Here is a 23,965-nt window from a genome sequence, read left to right as displayed (position 1 = left end):
TTAATCAGCTAGAGCACAAAAGTATGTATCCTATCATAATGGATGCATTCCTTATATATTTATCTTCAAAAATATTGACTCTCATGGCTCGTGAATCAAATTTGGCTTTAGTTAAGCATGTGACCAAGTTTTTAGTTTTCTTTCCTAGGGTAGGTAGTTATCCATGAATTCTTTTCAACATATCTAAAACCCATTCATGATGAAATTTTTTTGGTCTTTCAATTGCATATGCAAAACTTTCTCTACCAAATGTTTGTGTTCATTTCTCAACCTATTGTTCACACATAATTCTCTAGATGCTTTTTTTATTTCCTCTACTACCATTTATTCAATATTGCACTAGATATATTATTGAATTTCTTCTACCGATAATTATCCATGAGGTATTGAAGATATGGCTCCTGTCATATCAATTTCACTCACCTTCATTAGATGTAGCTTGAATACTAGATGATGCTTCTCAATTATGTCAATTAGGATAGGAGTATCTATTATATGTTCCATTATCCAATATGGATTTGAAATTTGTAACCTTATCACTATTCACAAAAATACCTTAAGCTTCACCAATTTGTGTCTTTGGAAATGATTCCTCATTTCAATTTGTAATTCTAACCTTACAAGGCATTGATCAAAATGTTCACAATTGATAGCTTCACAAGTGTACATAAGATAGAAAAGTGAAAAATTAAATCATTTTGCCCCTATTTATTCTTTGAAAGTAGTCTTTGTACCTCTTCCAATGGTAAATGATACTTTTCATCAGTTACTACTATTAGTCGTTATACCCTTTTCTTCTACCAATTAAAATGAAAATCATTAAATGTAATCACTCCACCATCACTCATTACATTAAAAACTCACCTCACTATTATTTAATCATCACATTGTATCTCATTATGCATATTTGTGTTCCTGTGCATACCTTTAGGGGATTGGTGAATGACATTATTTTAAGTGCTCCCCCTAAGTCAAGTGTTGAGTTGGTTTGATCAAGAATCCATCACATGAATTTGATAGATCATGCTTTGTTGTCTTAACTTATTCCTTCCTTACTTATTTCTTTATTAAAATTTTATTATTCTCACCTCTTACTATTTCCACATCAACAACTCTCTTTACTCTATTATCCTTTGATCGATTGGGAGACCACTTGTTGAACTTGCAGTCTCTTGCAAGATCTTTAATCCTATGGAAAATGAAACATACCATACAAGTTGACTTCCAAGGATCAAAATTATCTCTTAATGTTTCAATTAATAGCCTAGTGTCCATAATGTTTTCATATAGAACATGTGGCATTGAATTATCATTACCTTGCAAGTGTAATCACTACTTTGACCAATGATCGAGGAATTTGTGCTTTTGACCTATAGTTCTTAGAGTTATGACCATAATGTTTTCATGCATACCAATGACAAAAAAATCTACTTCTACTAGATCTAGTGCTTATACTAGATCTATAGTCATAAGCCACATGACTAAACTTCCCATGGTTACATCAATAATAATGGAATTTTTGAGGCTTAGTAATCATTAGTTTGCTTCTACAATTAGCAGTGTGACCAAATTCGCCACAATTGGAAATGATAGGCTTGTTTGGTTTATTACTAGCAATTCTTGCATGAACCTTTAGATCCTATTGAGTTTCCTTGGACTTTGATGATTCTCCAACTTTAAATGTGCCTTGTGTAGTGTACCCAAGGCCTATTGTGTTCTTGTATCACCTCTGGTTTTTTATCTGCTCATCAAGATTTTGTGAACTTCCATCGTATCTCTTTAGTCTTACATAAGTTTCCTTATTAGTTTTTAATTCCTTCTTTACTTTTTCCATTTCTTTCCTCAATCTTTCATTCTTAATCACAACTTTTTAATTTTCATCAACAACATCTGACCTTTGCCTCTATATTAGTGCCTACTCATGTTTTATTTGGTTGAGTTCTTCCTCTTTTTTCTTTAGTGCATCTTCAACAACTAACATTTCATATTCAACATTTTTTCTTACATAATCGGCAACTCTTTTTTCTTTAAGGACTTCACACACATTTGTTGCTTGACCTTCAAGTTGTCTCTCCAAAATCTTGAGCTTCTCATTTGTATCCATTAGATCTACAATGGATTCCTTAAATTGTTTAGACATGGATCCTCTAGATAATTGGTCAATGTAGCCTTAGATTTTATTCAACCTTTTAGTAAGCTATCTTCTTATGCCAATCAATTTTATGCCAATCAATTTCCTTGGCTTTGTGTGCAATTCCTTGTTCATGTTGACTTGTTCCTTCGATAGTTAAGTTTATCTCCTCAAGAAGCTAGGCTATGATACCAAATATTGGTATGAGGTGATAATAACAAAGAAGGGGGGCTATGAATTAGTACAATAGGTAAACTCTAATTCCAAACTTACTTCTAAAATACATATCAAATAACCACTAAAATAAATTTAAGTAAATGCACCAATCAATAGTTAACACATCATGCATAACATAGATATATTGGTATTGTGGACACCCTTTTTAGAGGGTGAGAACCACATAGATGAATTTGACAAGCCTTACACTATAATAAAAAGTTTTGATATGTTAGGAGGTATGAGTAACCATTATATGGGTTCACTTAGGAGTGATGTGTACATTATTATGAGAACAACAAATATCTATTAGGATGTACCTTTCTAGAGGATTTAGAACTCCTTCTAAGAGTCCACTATATTAAAGGATTTACACAAAGAGATCAGTTGAGGGATTTCCCTCATTAAAACTATTAGGAAACACCAAGTTGAGTGATCTTTCAATAGCACTACTTGTCTATCAAATCCTTTAAGCTCTATTCACTTTGTATCTTCTCTCTTCTCAATCCCTACTTCACAACTCGATTACACCCTCTATAATCACAAAAAATTCTTACTACAATATGATTTTTCTTGTTACCTTTCTCTTCAAAACATCATACAAATACTTGATCTTTTTCTAATTAATATTCACCATCTATTCAAATTTCAAACTTTTCACACTCATATCTCATTTAGTTCACATATCACTGTGTATCTAACACTTTTTTTTATCATCTCCTTGATCAAAATTATGTTTTCTTGTACAATTCCCTAGTACAGTAAAAATGTGCTCAACCCACACAAAAGTCTTCTCGAATCCTCTCACTATACTTTCTTTGATCACATAAATTCCATCTCATCACTTTTCAATTAATTAAGACACATCATAATTCCTTCTACTATGACTACATCAGTCTTACCAATCACCAATTGTCAATCCACCATCAATAACATAAGAACACAAGTTACATATTATGCAATCATCTTATGGAATGTACAACCATGCTCACTTATTAGTGTTAAGCATTGTGATCATACTCATAGTCTATATGCACATCACATAGTCTTCACCTATAATTGCTCTACCTCATTTGTATTGCATCATGATTGCTACCAAAATATTCATTTCATGGTAACTTTTATTACATATTGATTATGTTACTTAGTCATTTCTAGCTCATCAATTAGTCCTTTCTAAATTCATGACTATGTTTCCATCAATGACAACTAAATGCATCACTGAATCTCACTATACCTCTCATCTAAATAATCTTCTCTTTTCAATGCCAACAATGTGTTTGCACACCCATGGATCAATCCCTTTGTATCATCATATAGTGTAAATATGTTTATGCTCTTTATTGATGGATAAGGGTCTTTTATCCATAGAGATAAATGTGTGTGTAAATGCATTTCCCTTGGATGGAGAAGTATCATTGATACCTATTAGGGAGTGACATTTTGTAGTATAAATATAAAAGTGCATAAAAATAGGAGTAATTACTCCTATCAAGTTGTTTAATACTACTGTACTCTATATTTTTTGCTTTAAATGAACAAAAAAATACAAAAATAAGGGTACCATTATTCCCCCCATTCAGATGGAAAAATAAGTGCTTATTTTAACATCTCATGGAAGTGATGAAGGATAAAGCAATTTCAACATTAAAATAGTATTTACAAGCTATACGTTGTTATACCAAAGAGGTCACAACTCCTATGAGGACATGGAAGGGAAGAATGCAATGAGACACTGTGCAAGATTTTTAAAATGAAATCCTTTTAAAAGATAACACACTATTATGAGGCTCCAAGATAAGTGATCTATTTACCATGAAAACCCAATTGTAAATGATGTAACATGGATGTCACATGATAAATAAATAACACACAACTGAGGAAAAAGTGGATCCTTGAGAGAATGAGAAAGATATATATGATTACCTTGTCCCCTAAGTGTATGAACAAGGAAAAAAGATGAGCTATTATGCTGCTCAAACTTTAAACCATGCATAAAAATGAGCCCCCAAGAGATAGACTAACAATGTTACATGTGATGGAGCAACATAATATGGAGCAACATGGAGCAAAACACATAGTGTGGTTCTTCAAAAGGGTAAGGTGACTTCTTCTATTGAGAAGTTGCATAGTTTTAAACCACATATTACTAAATATTTCTTTAAGAATTGGTCTAGGGAGAGGGTTTCTCTTCATGGGCTCACTATGGACTTGACAAAGGATTTCATTGTTGAATTCACTAGACTTCCCATGAAGGGTAAGAAATTGAAAAAGGAAACCATTATATCTAATGCGGCTATAGGAAAGTTTGCCAAAAATGAAGAGGAGGAAAAAAAACTAGTAAAGGAAGGGGATTTCTATGAGTTGGATCAGATTAAGGAAATCTAGCAAGATGTTTTATCTTGTGTTCATGAGTACTTATTTTGGATGGAAGGTTGAAAAGGTTTCATAAATTTCACTTTGCTTTTCTGAACCATTTCAAGTATAAGTATAGGTTATCCTTTCCCTTTTATTTGAAGTATTCAGTACTAAATAGCCTCAATATCCATAGAAAGAAAGATAGTAGGCTTGTACTTCATGAAGGTCTTATATTATTAATTAAAGATTATTATAGAAGAATGTTATGAAACTTTCACCTATGCTAGGTAAGAAGAGGAAATCTTTTAGGAAAGAGCCTATGGATCAAATGAGTGCCAAAAAAATGAAAACTCAATGTGAAAATTGAGGAGGTTTGTAGTGAGAATATCAACACTGGGTTGATGAAAAACTCAGAGGAGCTTGAGAAGAAAGTGAAAAAGAAAACTATTGAGAAGGGTAAAAAGAAGGACACTCAGGCTCAAGATATTATGAAGGTTAACAATGATGCTATATAATCTGAGAGTGAAGAAGAAGAGGAGGGTGAGACGAAGACTGGTGATCCTAGCTCCAACTTTGATGGGTATTCTAGTAGTCGAGGAGCTTCTTTGGCTAAAGATGATGGGGAAGGTAGCAATGTTGGATCCTTTAAAATGGTGTTCAAGACTCATTTTGGTCCTTTGGTCCTTACTACAGATAAAGATATCACAACTCAATCTCAAGGGCCTACCCAGATGGAGACTCAAGAGGTGAAGCTCTTGCTTGACTTTGAAAAGGAAAAGCCTGATGATGAAAATGCCATTTTGATTAATAATCAAAATTTGAATAAGGATAACTAGGAGGAAAAGATTAGATAGGTAGATTTAAACAAGGATAATGAGTTAAAATTGGATGATATCCAGGATGCTACTTTCAAGCTTGAGAATTTGGTTGAAGAAGAGGCCAATGAAGAATGGAAAAATAATGGGAAGCTGACTTTCCTCCACAAAGCTAAATTGAAAGTTGATATTTCTCTCTAGGTTGATTCTTGGTTCTACAATGAGATTATTATCATCAAGAAAAATATGGGGGAGCTTCAAAATAACCTGGATGAAGAGAGAGAAAAAAGAATTCATCTGGAGAATTAGGTGGGTAGTATCCCTAATAAGCTAAAGGCCTATGAAATGGAGATGCATCAACTGGTAAAGGATAGCAGTCAAAGGATGGATATGGTTACCTTGAGTTTGTGATGTTGCTGTTGTGAGCATATGTATAAGAAGCAATGAGGAAACCATTTCCCCTATTGCAATTCAGTTGATTGGTGGCCCTAGTAAGAGAACCAGACAAAGTACAGAGAAATTTGTTGAAGCTACTCCTGGATCAGAAATGGAGGACATCACTACAAGGATTTTAACTACTGGTAATGAGATGGCTAAGGTGATGAAAGAGCTAGCTTAATTGTTGGTCCTAGTTGCTAGATTGGTTCTTGGTCCTAGTTCTCTATGTGTTTATTTCTTTTTTCCTGCTTTTGTTTACTCTGATATATTGTTAGGTTCCATGTCCTTGTAAAACCTAGTTTTGAACTTTACCCATTTATCTTTTAGGTTACAGGTCCTTGTAAAAGCTGGTATTTTATAGTTGTTTTAACTCTATAGGTTCTAAGTCCTTGTAAAACCTGGGGGGCTTTTAACATTTTATCCTTTTTGCTATTGTAAGGGGTTTTGAGTCCGCTCACAACCTACTTTTATCGTAATCTAAAAAAACATAGTATGGACTTAAATGTTATTTAGAGAAATTAGGATTGAAATATGTCACAGTATAAGGAGATGGTGAATACCCTCATTATCAATGAGTTATTGAATCTTGTAATATAAAGCTTGAAAATCATTAGTAGAGCGATCACGATAGTGGTGATGCATGCAAAATAGAAGATTTGTAAGTTGTTGACTATGTTTATTTTTCGTTTATCTTAGCATGAAGAATTTTAGGAAAATAAATTTCTTTATTAATGTTAGATGGTGAAGGAGAGGATGTGGACAAAGAATGGGATTGAAAACTTTTTTTCCCACATCATAAATTATGATCCACAATGGTGTTGACAACTTGTGGCTTATAAGAATTCTCATACCGCTCATTACCTAAGGCTACTTGATTTACTTTGTTTACTACATCCATTATCAATGAATCTGTGATAACCAAGACCATAACAAGAATCCATATCATTGGGTTTGATAGATTCGTCATGAGTAGAAGTAGCAATAAAGTTACTGGAAAAAGGATTTGTTTTAGATTTCATAGATGAAAGGTTAGAAACTCTTTATTGTCTAATAAAAGTTGGTGTAAAATATGAGAATCCTTAATCATCTCCAAAAAGGACACTTATAGAAGGATGACCATCCTTTGATTCTTGATCTTGTTTCTCCTCAACATTAAGAAAAATATTTACTTTAGAATCTACATGAAGAGTGTACATCAGATTATTATAGATAAAATTGACTTTTTTATGAAGAGTTGAAGGAATATCATGCATATTATGTAACTAAGGTCTACCAAAACTAGGTTGTAATTAAGAGGTCTAGGTTTGATATGAATGAGAATATTCAAAATAACCAAACATACTTTTATAGGTAGAGTAATGATGCCCAAAGTTATCTTAGAAACATTATCAAAGCCATGAATGAGAATATTATTAGGTTGGATATTTGAAGGATCAACTTTAATTACTTTTAGCATGTCTATATTACAATGTTAATCTCAAGCCCATTATAAATTAAGGTTCTACAACTAAGGTTACCATTGATAATGATAGCTACCATAAAAGCATCATAGCGATCTTGAATTTATTCTGGAGGAAAATTTTCTTGAGTCCACACAATTTGAGGTCGAATAGGTATTTAATTTATGCATTACAAAAAGGCATTGATATTATCTTGATTAAGAGGTGTAGTTAGAAGAGTGGTTAGAGTTGTTTGTAAGGCTTCAGGATATGTAGGAAATGTTTGAAGAAGTTCCTAGAGAGAAATAATGGTAGAGGTATTACGTAATTGTGCTACCAAATTATTTTCTAGTCCAAGATTCTAAGAAAGATGAGGTTGAGGAGGAAGAAAGGTTAGAGAAGGTGGAAGAGAAGTAGTAGGTTGAGGATTATTTCTTGTATGATATATGTGAGACACTGCATGATAATCCAAAGAATAATTAGGATCCCCTTTGAGAGTTATGGAAGGACAACCTTTAAGGGTGATGAGAGGCTTGTTTGATGGAGGGTGACCTTTGAGAGTGAGAATAGGTTGAGCATTGGGATATTAATATTTTTTCCAAGGAATCCTTAGAATAGGCCACTATGGAGTTTCATTAATGCTCCATCTACTAGGAGCATCAAATGAAGGCAAGTTCACATCAATAAAAGATTTAATATTTCCTCTTCTTTCTCTAAAATAGCCCTAAGAGGAAGGTGTATTAGGAGTAAGAAGAAACGTCAAGGTTGTCATGTTGAAAAGAGAAGGTACCATTCATTATGTTGTATTTTTCATGAAGAAGAGAATAGTCAACATTATCATCAAGAGGTTCATACCAAATAGTGATATTATCAATGGAAGGAACGTCTCTATAAATAAATCACACCATAGAAGAAGATGAATAGTCATGAGTTAAAGTGGGACTCACAAAGGTGGAACAACTAAAAGAAAGTATAACATCACCCTCAACCAATATATCCCCATAGTAAAGAAAAAAATTAGGAGAAGGGAAAATATCAATCTGTCTTTCATCTTCATAAAGAAAAAGATCACATGGTGAAGCTAAATTGATAGGAGGGTGATGTTTTATGTCAAAAATAATGGAACGATGTTTGAATAATGCTTTAAATAATGTGTGCAGCATGATAAGAAGAGAAGTGTGTATAGGGTAGATCCAAATAACCATTTTGTGATTTAAATTTATGCAAGATCTAATTAATCATTAAAAAATAATGCATAAAAAACACATACACAATTATGTAAATGCCATGTGCATGCAATGAAACAAAGTAGATCTAGAGGCACAAAGAAGAAATCTAACTCCAAAATAAAATTAAGGAGGGAAAGTGTCAGACTCACCAAAAGAAGATGAAAACCCAATGCCAAGAAGGAAATAATAAAGTTCAAGGGATCTAACTCCAAACAAAAAAAGAGGAGATGCATCAGGTTTGCCAAAAAAATAAGGTTAAAAATGGAAGCACGCAATTATATATGTATCAAATAAGCCTTCCACTTCCTAAATATTAAAATGCAATAGAAAGATGGGCTTCCAAGCATAACTCTCAATATAACCCAAGTTATATTCAAACAACCCAAATGAGATGAAGGGATACCAATGCTAAACCCAAATTATATCAAGGAATTACATAAGAAAGTCCTCTTTCGTGCAATTTTAAAAACTTTGTGATGTACAATGTGAATGCGATATTAGAACTAATTGATTTAATGACATTAGTAAGATAGATCTAAGTGCTAAATGTATGCAATCAAACCAATTAAAATATGGAAATAGGTATATGCTGAGAAAAAAATGATGAAGGACTTAACTTGAAATATGCAATAGAAGATTCCTTTTTTCTCTGAAAGCCATGAATCTCAAAATATGATTGTAATTATAAATGTGGTTCTACAATCATGATAAAAAAACCTAGAAAACACTATCTTTATCAAACCTTCCAAGACATATCAACTTGATGGAAAAGTGTTTGGAAATTTTATGAGATGATGGAAATGTTCATAGGACACTATAGAAAAATCAACCTAGGTTCTCTATAAAGCTTTATTGAATAGTTTTTGGATCTATAATCACAATATGGATATCTTTCTCTTGCATACAAGAAAATTTGGTTTTTCTTTTGTTGGATGAGGACTTCCCTTGGTCAAGCCCTAGATTGAGGAATCAAACTTAAAATAATGAAAAAGGAAATTTTGACTTTTAGTAGGGCTGAATATGACAATGAGAAATACAGTTAACTTTGTAGATGTAATTAAATTGGATATGTGCTTAAGTATGAAAATGTAATAGCCTTGACTCAAAGAGTCTAAAAGGAAACCATAGAAGTCAAAACCTTAAGAATGGGAATGCTTGTGATGTAAATTTTTGAAGAATGGAATGAAATTGAATAATTTAGACAATATATATCCTCCTTAGAAGCCAAACTCCACTACCACCTTAAAGGAAGAATCTTGATGTAAGAAGGAAATGATTGGTCTCGATAAATATTTGGAAATACTTTCTTGAAGTCTAATGAATGCATGTATGCTTGATCTCTATTGCTTGTATGATGGTGATCGATGAAAATCAAGAGCCAAAGTTTCCTTATATACTAGTTTTCAAAATAAAAAATAAAGTAGGTTGACCAAGAACAAAACTAAACAATTGAAAGACTCGAGAAACTTTGGGCCCCAAGTTTCAAATTCCTCAGGGAAGAGGTCAACCTGGGTCAACCCATTAAAGAATAGGTTAACCTAAGTTGACCTCTTCCCAATGGGGTCCCCAAAGTCTCAAAGAAATTGTAGAAATATTAAGGAAATGCTAAAAACCATCAAAAGATAATAACAAAAAATGGTGATGAAATAACACCTAAAGGACCATGCTAAAAGTTAAGAGATGACTAAGAAATTTAGGAAAGATTTTGAAGGGGGGAGAGAGAGAGAGAGACAGAGAGACAGAGAGAGAGAGGTCAAAACCACACTAAAGAGGGCTAAAAGGTCTTAAAATAAAGTATTTATCTTTTAAGACAATACGTTTAGCCCCCACTTTAGTGAGAGTATGAGGCAAGTCATACTATTAGTAAAGGAAGAAATGAAGAAATGAAGAGACAAATGACAAATGACAAATGGCAATGAGATAGAAAATCACCAATCCCAAGGACATAGAATCCTAACTCCACTTGCATCCATGTAATATCCCCTTTCTGATCTTTTAATATTTGTTTGATTATTTCATAAAAAATCTACGATTCCCTCTCCTATGCATTATTCATTTATATATTTTATTGTGAGAAGGGTTGTGTCCCTTCAAATTAGTTTTATTATGTTTATTATTTATTAATATTAGTGTTAGTATTAGTATTAATACTTTTGTATTAAAATATTATTATATATGTGAATCGCATTATATATGATTCATTTCTATATTTTAATATTACTATTATAATATTATATTATATTATATGATAATGATTTGTATGTTTTTATTTATTTATCTATATTTTTGTTATATACATATTTTTCTTACTAGGATACCGCATTTGATATTATGCCATATTAAATTTATGATCATATATAGTACTTATATTTACAATTATCATACATTATTATTAATTGATAATATATTATTATAATTTTATTTAACAATATTATTTATTATGCCAAGAAAATATTATTTTTATATTGGTATTTATATTATAACTATTTTATTTCGCTATCATGATTAGGGGACATGACAATCCACCCTTCCTCAAATTTCTTGTCCTCAAGAAATGATCGTTTACACCTAAATTTTCTTCTAAAGTCAACATTTGTGGCATAAGCTAGGATGTGAGAATCCATAAGGAATGCATGGATTTTATATTTTAATGCATGAAAATATAAATTGTTCATGACGTAAATAATTGAGTGCTTGTAGACACAAAGCACACACAAAGAAGACACATAAATGCATGAAAACATGAAGTATACACAAAGAAGACATGTAGATGCATGAAGACAACAAGTATACACATTAATGCAGGAAGACACAAAGTATACACATTGATGCAGGAAGACATGAAGTAGACACAAATCTCACACATAATGACATGAAACATACATGATGTATATATTTTAATGGAAAATGATACAAGAGAATGAAAAGAGGAAAACAAAGTACTTAAATATTTACTATTTATCTCCTTGATGTGATTAATTATCTACATGGACATGTTCCTATAGTGAGTGATTGGATTACTATGCTTGGGCATAGAAATAGTCTACTTGAGGCTCCCTCGTGAACAAAGCCCATTTTTTAAATCTCTACTTCAACATGATAAAATTACTCCCCTCTCCCTCTCACAAGATTCTTATTCACTATAGGGCTTTGAGGTAGGCAAGTATGTATTTTACTAGACCTTGGAAACAAGAATGTACTTACTATTTACCTAAATTGTCCCATTCCTATAGTGAATGGTAATGACACAAGAAGTAAGAAAACATAAATTAAGAACACCAACCATCTATTAAGCTGATATTACTAATGACGGTTCTTAATATTAACTAACTAAATGGGCATATCTTTCTTGGTCCTTTCTCTATTTCCATAATTAATGGTATAATTATTGTGCTCAAGTATAAATAGATTCCAAGAGGTTCCCTCATGAACAAATTCTATTTTGGGAATCTTATCCTCATTGTGCCTGAATTACTCTACCTTTCACAAATTCCCTCTTCATTAGGAATATGGAAAACTCCAAGTTAAATTTGGAATAGTTTATTGTACTGAGACATGTATATCATTCTTTAATAGATTAACTTAATTATGGTATTATTTTGTATGATGATTGTTCCCATTTGTAATATCCACCTTCCAAGCCCATCACATAATGGGTCGAGATGAGAAGTGAGAGATCACAAATTCATTAATTAAACTGATAACATTAATAAACTATCATTATAATATGTAGAATATTATTGATAGATGTATATTTCTTGGTCTTCCCACATTCCATAAGATGGTAGAATTATTGTGTTCAAGTGAAAATAGACTCCGAGAGGTTCCCTCATGTACAAAGCTCATTTTGGGAATCTTCTCCTCACTGTGCTCAGATTACTCCACCTTTTGCAAGCTCCCTCTTCATTGTGAATATGGAGAATTCAAGATTACTCACCTATTAATATTGAGGCATTCATGACACATTTGGGTGTCTTTTTAATATTACAAATCTTATTAATATAATTCTTGTATTTTCTTAAGGATGAGTGTCATGCTCTGTTATTGATTTGTAAGGAGAGACAACAACTTTCCTTAATACACTCCCTTCCCCTTTCCCTTTTAGTATGCATCATACCATAAGTTGTCTTTATTATTAATATGTATAATATTTTTTATTACCAATTGTGGGGACCATCTTGTTCATTGCAATCAAATAAATTTTTTAACTTTGACATAATCCTTAATATTACCTTAACTTATCTATGCACGCAGTCCATGGAATGGATTTGTTTTCATTTTATCTTATGTTTTGTTGTATTATATGAACTCTATTCAAAAAAAAAATTCAACTTCTCTCTATATAAATGCCTACATTATCTCTCTAGCACTAAGAGTATACGCGAAGTATTTACTAACTTCATAGCATACTACATAGAATAGTACTCTTTAAAAAAAAAATCACCTTCTCTCTATATAAATGCCCACATTTTCTCTCTTATTAAAAAATTTCTTGATTCATGCCACTTATTTATTTTTGTTCCATCTAATTCCTATGTGATTAGCTATCCAATGATAAGTACTTGTTATGACTTATCACCTTCTAATCCTTAGGATATTTGCCAATTCAACTTGCCATATTAATGTGCTTTCCAAGCATGAGGATTGGATTTTAATTGTCACCTTGGTTGATTACATGCTAGGAATCATCCTTTTGATATTATCTCCAAACTATGAGTGGGCTATCACCAAAATCCTTCACCATACATTGTTTTGTGACAATGTTGCTCACGGTTCAATATTATTGTTCTTTATATATTCTTGTCTTCTCTAAATCCAATTTATGAGTTATGCAATGTTGTTCATAGATTATCTTCTCAATTCTTATCTACATGTATTGTTCAATAAATGTAATGTGCATCTCTTTCCCCGAATCCACATCATCATTGAGTGGTAATCATTCCTCTATGTACTAGTGATCAATATAACCAGTCTAGAATCATTATAGATTCTTAGATATATAGGATTTTGTGCAGCTTCCTCTGATTGCATTTTTCCCTTCTAAGATATCTTGCTATGAATATTGATGAAAGTTAAATTATTATTTTTAGCATCGTATGGAATTTGGTTTGATTTGATGAAATTCCTTTTTGAAAGACTTTTCTTGACTTCATATTTCCTTTTGTTGGCTGCTTCTTTCCTTTAATTTATATATCTTCCTTTTCAATTATTATATAAAAATACTATGTTTATATGGCAGAGGATTGTGTAATCCCACTACCAAATATTGATGGATATGAGATATGGTTTTAGAGTGCAAAAACAAGGTTACATATATTGATGATTGTACATTGATACATGTATTTGAAAGCATGTAATTTAGAATAACACTTTTTCTCTCTCATTGTCTTCTCTAATATATTATTTATTTACCATATCTCTTCATAGACATGATTAATAATGAATACATATGAGTGTCATTATTTGCTGCAAACTCCCATATTTTTCATTTTAATGCTTGTCCTTCCTTATTCTATAGTAGTATACTTATCATCAATTATTATATTTTCTTAATGTGATTCAATGGCTATTTATAAATCTTGATACTAAGGTTTGTACTGATCTAAAAATGTTGAGTGTATTGCCAATGTCTACTACTGCTTGGTTTTACTATTTATTCATTGGACATAAATATGTCACAATTTATATGTTTCTTTCTAAATCCATCCTTGGGCCTTCTCATGTCTTTGTGGTGATAGGAATTGTTGGAAATATTCAAGACTATGCTAAGTTACTAAGAGGGGAGGGGTAAATCAATAACTTCTAAAATTTCTATACCAATTCATTTTGAATCCAATAAACCATTTAACAATTAATTTATCGCATTAGATCTAATCGCATGCATGTGAAACTGAAAATATAAAAAAATCCACAACACTTGAACACAATGATTTGGTGACCCAAAAACCTTCCAAATAGAAAGTAAAACTAGTGTGGGGATAAAACCCACAAAACTTCAATACTACAACATAAAGTTGGCCTGTTAAGGCTTACAATGATCACTTTTGATGATCTGCACTGTTAAGAGCAATTAGGACTGCTAGGTCCACCTTGTTAGAGGTTTTACAAACACACAATAAAGTATGCACTCTGTTAAGAGATTTAAGAAAGACTGTTAAGTCTACTTGTGAAAGGATTTTGACTGGTTCACCTGTTAGAATGAAATAGTAGATCTCTGAATTACTATTGAATTGTTGATAAAGATTCCTTGATTGCATTGATTGCCTTTCTATGATAGATGTATCACCATTGCTCATTATGCTAATATGGTCTTCACAATTCACTCTTTATCTATTGCTTAACTTCACATTCACATTCTTACATGCTCATTACATATCATACTTCTCTTCATTTGATATGATACAATTCATTACATATATATACCAATCCAAATTACAAAATTACAAAGTTATCCATTATACAAGTTAACACCAATATTACAAAGTCAGCCCAAATGAAGACACTCGAGTTCTGAAGACTATCTTGGTGAAGTTCTAATACTCAATGTCCATTGTCATTACTTAGCACCGTCATGCACTCAGTAGAAGTAGAAGCCCAGTCCATACTAATCACTTAAGGTAGTCCTGAACTCGGTTTGCACTGGTGACTAGCTAGATACTATGTAACTTGTCATAAATTGAATCACTCAGTAAACACTAATCATCATACAACTTGGTTAACACTAGCTTTACATTCCATGAACTATAAACTTGGTAGAAACTATAATGCTTAGTAACTATTGAACTGCTCAAATTGAACTACCATATTTAATCTGCTCAATTTGAACTACTAGGCTTCACACTAACGGAATATACTTGGTAACCATTGAAATGCTTAGTAGCTACTAGATTACATGGCAAACATTGTAGACTATTGAATAAGCTCAAAAGCCATAAAAAATCTGAATAAGTGTGTGTCACTAATAAAAAACTTGACTGGTATGTCAATAATCTCCCCCTTTGGCATTAGTGACAAAAACACTTATCAGCCAAAAATCTTATATACATCATCATGTGATACTAGCTCAGTATGGTATACTAGTTTGAGATTTTTCAAAATTTATCTTTGTAAGGTATACTATACATCATCTATTATATACATTCTCCTCATAGCATGTTTCTCCCCCATACTATGTGTCTTTATATACATCATACCATGACTCAACAATAATAATCTCCCCCTTTTTGACAATAATGCCAAAGAATTATTCAGAGCTTATTTACATGGAGATACCAATATGAGATAAAAAAAATTAGAATGTACCTTAAGAATAAGTGCCAAGGTTTTATCCCAATTTTCTTGCAAAATCTTGCATGTATGTAGAGCAATTTGCACTTCTGCAAAGAGTTCTATCATGTGGTCTGCAATAGAGAAGTTATTTTCATTTATCAAGGTTTTTGAGTAAGCAATATGTTTCTACATTGTATCCATGATAGGAAGGATCATATTCTAAATATCAATCAGTGATGACCGTATCCTTGCTTCTTCTCTTAACAATTCTACCTGCATGTCTATCAAAAATTTGATCTTCATGTGATGTGCAGAGCTTGAACTATGGTCAAGTTGCAACTACTGAGCACTAGCTTTCAAATCCTCATCAATTTTTGAAAGTTTGCTCTTTGTTTCCTTTGTGAATTTGGAAACATCAAATAACTTCACAAAAAGTGATGTCACATTGGTGCAAGATGATTCAAGATTGGTCAAAATTGACGAAGACTCAACTTGCTGAATAGCAATTTGCTGAGCAATGTACTCAAGCACTTTATTATCAAATTTATTTTCAGCTTTCTCAATTAACTTATCCTATCCACTAGTGTCCTCATTGAACTTTTGGACTACTTCTGCTAATTGCAATAAAATAGGTTGAGAAGAATCTACTTCAATACCTATTGCCACATACAAAATGTTTTTAGCATCATCAATAATCTTATATTCTCTATCTCTTTCTTCTCTTAATTTCTACTGCTTTGCCTTCTTCTGAAGGAGTTCACCAACCATGTGCATTTGGTTTGCAATAAGATTATCAATGTCCCATTTGGGAATTTTTATTTTCTCATCTAAGTCTATGTCCTCATCTATCTCCTTTCCTCTACCCAAAAATCTTATACTCAGTTGAACATCAGGTTCAACTGTCCTTGTACTTAATGCCTTTGAATTTGGGATGGAAATAATTGTAGATATACCAGGACTTGAAGTCAAAGTTGATAAAGTACTAACTGATGGAATACTAATAGGAATGCTTGTTGAATCCAAAACTAAATTAGAAAAAATTGTAGTATTTAAAACTAGAGTACTTACTGCTAAAGAGCTCAAAATTGTAGAAGCCACTATATTCATAACTGATGACTCGATATCTGAAGAAGTGAGAGGTTGCAGCTTAGTAGATGAAGTGGAAGTCACTTTTGCTATAGATACATAGAGATGAATGGGGGTGAAGAGTGATTGGACATTTGAAGTGTATGTGGTTGTCACAATCAAACTTGTTGAAGTTGTCTTCGAGCTTGATATGGTTGCTGGTTTGCTTGGAGAGTGAGGAAGTGAGGCAATGACTTCAGTTGCTATCTTCATTGGGTCAGTCTCCTCATCATCTTCTTTGTCTTCCTGAGTAGCTTCCTCCTCTTTATCTTCTTCAACTTCCTCACTATCAAAATGTGTGGCTCAATGTAAGTTTCTTCTTCACCATCATCACTATAATCATCATTACCCTTAACATCTATTGGGAAGTCACTTTGTTTATGCAAATGATAAACATTCTTCCACATGCTTGTGGCATTCTTAACCACATGCTCTATATCCTTGATCAAAATTAAACATGTATTAAATCTAAGAGCCATTTTGTCTTCATTTTTCTTCAAAGACTCTTTTACCTCAGCATTTTTCATGCTTAGTAGCAACTACCTCAGGGTTTGTGCATAAATGTCTTTTGTTATTTCCATTTCAAAGTCCCATCTTGGCTTTATTTTCTCTAATAATTCATTAGAGATTTGGGAGGCTATTTGGTCTAGTGAATACTTCCATTTTCCCATTTTGGTTAACACCAGTTCTTCAACTTGTTTCTTCTCTACCTCTACCCTGGTTTCATAATTCAAAGATTTGAAGTTTTTTATGCCTACACCTTCTTCCATTTGTTTCAATTTTTCCTGGAAGGTGGGAGGAGGTTTGCTAAAGACAATATCACTGCCTTTCTTCTTGGACCTCCTTGTAAAAACTGCAGTGGATGGCTTAGGTGGCTTAGTGATGATCACCTTGCCTTTCTTCTTCATAGGTTCTTCTTCCTTTTTCAATTACTCTTCATCCTTTTCCTCATCTACATCTTCTCCTTTGCCTACAGTTAACATGAGAGGTGTGTTGGATTTTAATTAAGCTATCCTCCTCTTTCCCTTGTTAACTGTCTGAGGGAGTTTTATCTCCAGTTCTATTCTTGCCTTGGCCTCATCATAGGTTCCAAAGTATGATGCCTTTGGATCAACAGTTTCATTAATTAGAGCCTCAATAATATCCTTTGGTTCATCAATATTTACCTCATAAGGAAGAGGTTTTACCCATACAATTATGGGCTTCACTGCCTAAATGTAAACTTTGTCACAATCAACCATAAAGCATATGGCATCTTTGTAATCTTCAACTAACTTCTTAGGCATTCTAAACCTATTGTTCATTTTCTCCTTGAAAACTTTGAAGTATTTGTCCATAATACTAACATAATTGTCTCTCATTTCTGTAATGTATTCATTTATTTGATATAATACAGGCACATATTTCCTCCATACTACCGTGCCTTTGGACAAGAAGAACTTCTGAACATAGAAGAACAAACAAGTCAACAGAAAGCCAAATTTGTAGGGGTTGTTCTTGGAAGTCTGAACACTTTCCATGTTTTTGTTGAATTTCCTTAATAACAGATCTACCAAGTCATAAGCTAGATTGTTCTGAACACAACTTTGTAAGCTATATCCACAGCTTCACATGATACACTATTGAGGCAGCTCAAACTATATATCTTGTGAGCTATCACATGTATCTCAAATTTCAATTCTACATCAATCACACTGCTGATTTTCATGTCTCTGTCATCCCACTCGACTAGGGTTTTCTTTTCTACCTCAGCCCGACCTAGGGTTTTGGTGGTTTTAGCTTTGGTGAGCATGGGGAGGCTGGTGATGTAATGAATTATTTTATTTGTAATCACAATAGGTTGCCCAAGCCATAGCTGACCATTATGCACCCGGCTTAGAATGTATCTGATCCATTTGATTTGAAAACCTCGGGGCATGTGACGAATGTGAATCAAACCTTTGTCTTCCAAATTTTTATGCTCAGGTTTGAGAACTCCATTAACACATCATTCACCTAGGGCATCATCCATTTCTAGGGTTCCAATTTCTTGAATAGAACACTTGAAATGAGTTTGAATATCATTAATAAGGAGTACCTTAGGTGGGATTTGTGATTGAGCTCTGCTCAGGTCGAGGATTTCCATGATCACAGGCACAAATTTGAAGTCTAGCACTTTTCAATCGACTCCTCAGACCAACATCTCAGACCCTTTCTTTGCTTTGTTGCTGCTTCTTGATGCTATGATTACTCGGTAAACTATGAAAACCTTGATAACTTTGCTACAAATTCACTTGAAGTCACTTGATCACACTGGAATTTTCTTCTTCGCAATAGCATTTAGATTTCACAGTGAAAAAAGAATTTGATTTCATGTTTTTTGTTAAAACTTTGCCATTAATGCTCAGTACGAAGGTAGCTGGGTTGACATCATGCTTGACATTATGCTCGATAGTATGCGTGATAGGTTGTCGTCCACTATGTTATTAATTACTCGGTGAAGGCTCTGTGACTTGGTAACCATGTGTGTCTTGTTACTCCCAACCTTGCTCGGTAGAGTCTATGACCTGACCTTATTCAGTAGAGAAGGTAACTCGATGATAACTGATACCATTCTTCCTCAGTGATTCTTTTGTATCTTGAATACTGATTTGGATCTTTGTCACCTTTCAATTGTAACTGTTTAAATGTGATCTTGATAATGTAGTTCCAATTCTCCTTTGGAAACCTAGTTGAAAATGGCGGAGTCACCAACTTCTTGAGTGACATGACCATCATTAATTACTTGAACTAGCATCCTTGGTAGATTTAGGAATCCATTGTTGCCTCATCTGCTTTCAAATGTTGTCTTCTTTTGCCTTCTTTTCATCTTCAATTTTACCTGTGTTCATGCAATTTTTGGCTAGATGACCAAGTTTGGTACAAGTGAACACCTTATGGTGGTATCTCTTCTCCTTTTATGTTTAACAAAACTCAAGCCAATGTGTCCATATTATCCATAGTAATGACATCTACACCAAGTGTTGTAGTCCCAACCAAATATTGCTTTCACAATTTGCTCTACTGGATTGAATGACTTAGTTCTGCAACCTGATGCCTTGTGACCTTGTTTCTTGCATTTGTGACACTTGCCCTCAAATTTTGGTTTCTCTATGCATTCATTAGCCTTGTGACCATGTTGACTGCAATTGTAGCATTTTCCATTAAATTTTTTTTTACCATTACTCCAACATTTGTTTGATGTATGACCTAACTTACCACAATGATTGCAAGTAGGTCTTTGATTCCTTTGAGCACCTTCTTTAAAGGATTCACCTTCTTCTTTGTATCCAATTCCTACTTTACCCTTTTGTCTATAGAGATTCTACTCATTCAGTTGATTTAATTGATTCATGTCTTCTTGGGATTTCATCGTTCTTTCATTGATTTTTTTTTTAGTGTTTAGGTCATTTTTCAATCTTTCACTTATTTTCTTTTCAGACCTCAGCTCATTTCTTATTCTTTCATTGATTTGTCCTTCCAAATTTAGATCATTTCTTAATCTTTCATTGATCTATCTTTGGCTCATGATTTCCTCATTTGCAGTGGAGATTTGATCCATAAGATCTACATGCTAAAGGGATTGGTTTTGGATTTCGTTGTTTCTTCCATCTATTTCTTCTTTTATCTTGTTTCTCTATTCCAAGATTTCACATAGCCTTACTGACTGAATTTCTTGTTCTCTTTTCAGCTTTCTTACTTCTTCTTGTAGGGAACCATTCTTCTCTAGGAGTTCTTTGATTGCATCATTTGCTTCATCTGATCTGCTTGAAGGGAAAAAGTCCTCAATTCTTTCTTCAATGTATTGATGGTCATTCATTTGATTTTCAAGTTCCTTCCTTCTTTTCAAGGATTGGAAAAGTTGCTCCTTAGCTTTCTTGATTTATGCAATGGCCATTTCTAGATCTAGCTTTTCATTGTCAATTGCCTTATCAAGTTTGAATATCTCCATATCCTTGATCTTTGCTCAAGCTGTTAAACTTTCTCTTGAGAACCACAATGCTCTGATACCAATTGTTGGAAATATTCAAGACTATGCTAAGTTACTGAGAGGGGAGGGGTGAATTAGTAACTTCTAAAATTTCTATACCAATTTTAATTCTAAATCCAATAAATCATTTGACAATTAATTTATCACATAAGATCTAATTGCATGCATGTGAAACTAAAAATATAAAAGCATCCACAACACTTGAACACAATGATTTGGTGACCCAGAAACCTTCCAAATAGAAAGTAAAAATAGGGTGGGGATTAAACCTACAAAACTTCAATACTACAACATAAAGTTGGCTTGTTAAGGCTTACATTGATCACTTCTAATGATCTGCCCTGTTAAGAGAAATTAGAACTGCTAGGTCCACCTTGTTAGAGGTTTTACAAACACACAATAAAGTATGCACTCTGTTAAGAGATTTAAGAAAGACTATTAAGTCTGCCTTGTGAAAAGATTTTGTTGGTGTAAATACGTATTTACTATTTACACTTTACTTATGTTTACTTAGGTTAATGCATTATTTTATTATTTTGCATTATTTTATTATTTATTTTGTGAGACACTTAGGAGTTTGTGTACCTTTATGAGTTGTCGTGTTGACAACATAGAAGTACGCAACTCTAATTCAACACATGGTGTCTATAACACTAGAGTTTGCATCATTCACTGAGTTGTCATGTAGACAACACAATTATTTGCACTCCCTTTTTAGCACATGTTGGACCTACAACACTAATTTGCGTGGTTGTATGACTTACTTACGTGCTTAATGGAGGATAACCCATATCTGGTGGACATGTGCCTAGTTGTATGACTTATCATGTAGCTAATTCTTAGGCATTCTAGATGCATCTCAGAGGCCTTTATATATAGGCATTCCTAGTGTACTTTGATGCATATTGAATCGAATACATTGTTATTCTGATCATACTCCTTTCTAGTATACAGTTGTGCTTGTGTTTGAGTTCTTAGTTCTTGGGTGAATTTTTCTCTAAGGCAAATTCTTACAGATTTTGATTGGTTCACCTATTAGAATGAAATAGTAGATCTCTAACTTACAACTGAATTGCTGATAGAGATTCCTTGATTGCATTGATCACCTTTCTATGATAGATTTATCTTTGTTGCTCCTTATGTTGATATGGTCTTCAAAATTCACTCTTTTATCTATTGCTTAACTTCACATTTGCATTCTTACATGCTCATTACATCTCATACTTCTCTTCATTTGATATGATATAATTCATTTTATATACACACACACACACACACACACACATATATATATATATGTATATATATACATATATATATATATATATATATGTATATATATACATATATATATATATATGTATATGTATATACATATATGTATATACATATATATGTATATGTATATATATGTATATATATACATATATATGTACATATATACATATATATGTATATGTATATACATACATATGTATACACATATATATATGTATAGATATGTATATATGTATATATGTATATATATACATATATACATATATGTACATATATACATATATATACATATGTATATATATGTATATATCTATATATATACATATATACATATGTATACATATATACATATGTATACATATATATGTATATATATGTGTAGATATATATACATATCTATGTATACATATGTATACATAGATATGTATATATATCTACACATATATATATATATACATATGTATACATAGATATGTATATATATATATATATACATATGTATACATAGATATGTATACATATATATGTACATATAATATATATGTATATATATACATATATACATGTATACATATATATACACACATATATACATATATACATATACATATATACATATATATATACACATATATACATACATATATACATATATACATATATATACATATATATACATATATATGTATATATATATAGACCAATCCAAATTACAAAATTACAAAGTTGGTCATTATACAAGTTAACACCAATATTACAAAGTTGGCCCAAATGAAGACACTCGGGTTCTGAAGACTATCTTGGTGAAGTTCTGATACTCGACGTCCATTGTTATTACTTAGCATCATCATGCACTCGATAGAAGTAGAAGCTTGGTCCATACTGATCACTTCAAGGTAGTCTTAAACTCGGTCTGCACTGGTGACTTGGTAGATACTATGTAACTTGTCATAAACTGAATCACTCGATAAACACTAATCATCATACAGCTCAGTTAACACTAGCTTTACATTCCATGAACTATATGCTTGGTAACCACTGAATTGTTCGAGTTGAACTGCCAAACTAAATCTGCTCGGTTTGAACTACTAGGCTTCACACTAACTGAATATACTTGGTAACCATTGAAATGCTTAGTAGCTGCTAGATTACATGGAAAACATCGTAGACTATTAAATAAGCTCAATAGCCATACAAAATCTAAATAAGTGTGTGTCACTAATAACAAACTTGACTAATATGTCAACAAGAATATGTTACCCTTCAAGAGATATTGGTCATAGTTGTAATAAAAGATTATGAAAGATATTGATGATATGCATTCAAATGTTAGATGACTCCAATCTCATTATTCTTCTAACCATGATACTTTAATTATAATTCCATCAACATGAAACTCATGGTGGTATTAGTGGTATTTATATTTTGATCATTTGATATCACCTTATCACATCATCTCTAATTATTGTCAGCGTGCATCCTTAACTTATCAGTGGTGTATCAAGACCTCCTTTCTTGACTATAATAAGCCTCTTTGAGTGCTCTTTTTAAACTTATAGTTTCATTGATCACATTTGGTTGTTATTCATATTTTGGTGCACATAATTGTATTCCCTTATGTGAAATGGTCTAATAGTTGTGAAAAACTTGTCGTGGTG

This window comes from Cupressus sempervirens, chromosome 3 (genome assembly GCF_028749045.1).
Source record: "Cupressus sempervirens isolate cs-2001-9-10 chromosome 3, ASM2874904v1, whole genome shotgun sequence".
In the NCBI taxonomy this organism is placed as follows: Eukaryota; Viridiplantae; Streptophyta; class Pinopsida; order Cupressales; family Cupressaceae; genus Cupressus; species Cupressus sempervirens.
The sequence above is the reverse complement of the archived record's forward strand: the minus strand, read 5'-3'. Positions refer to the sequence as shown.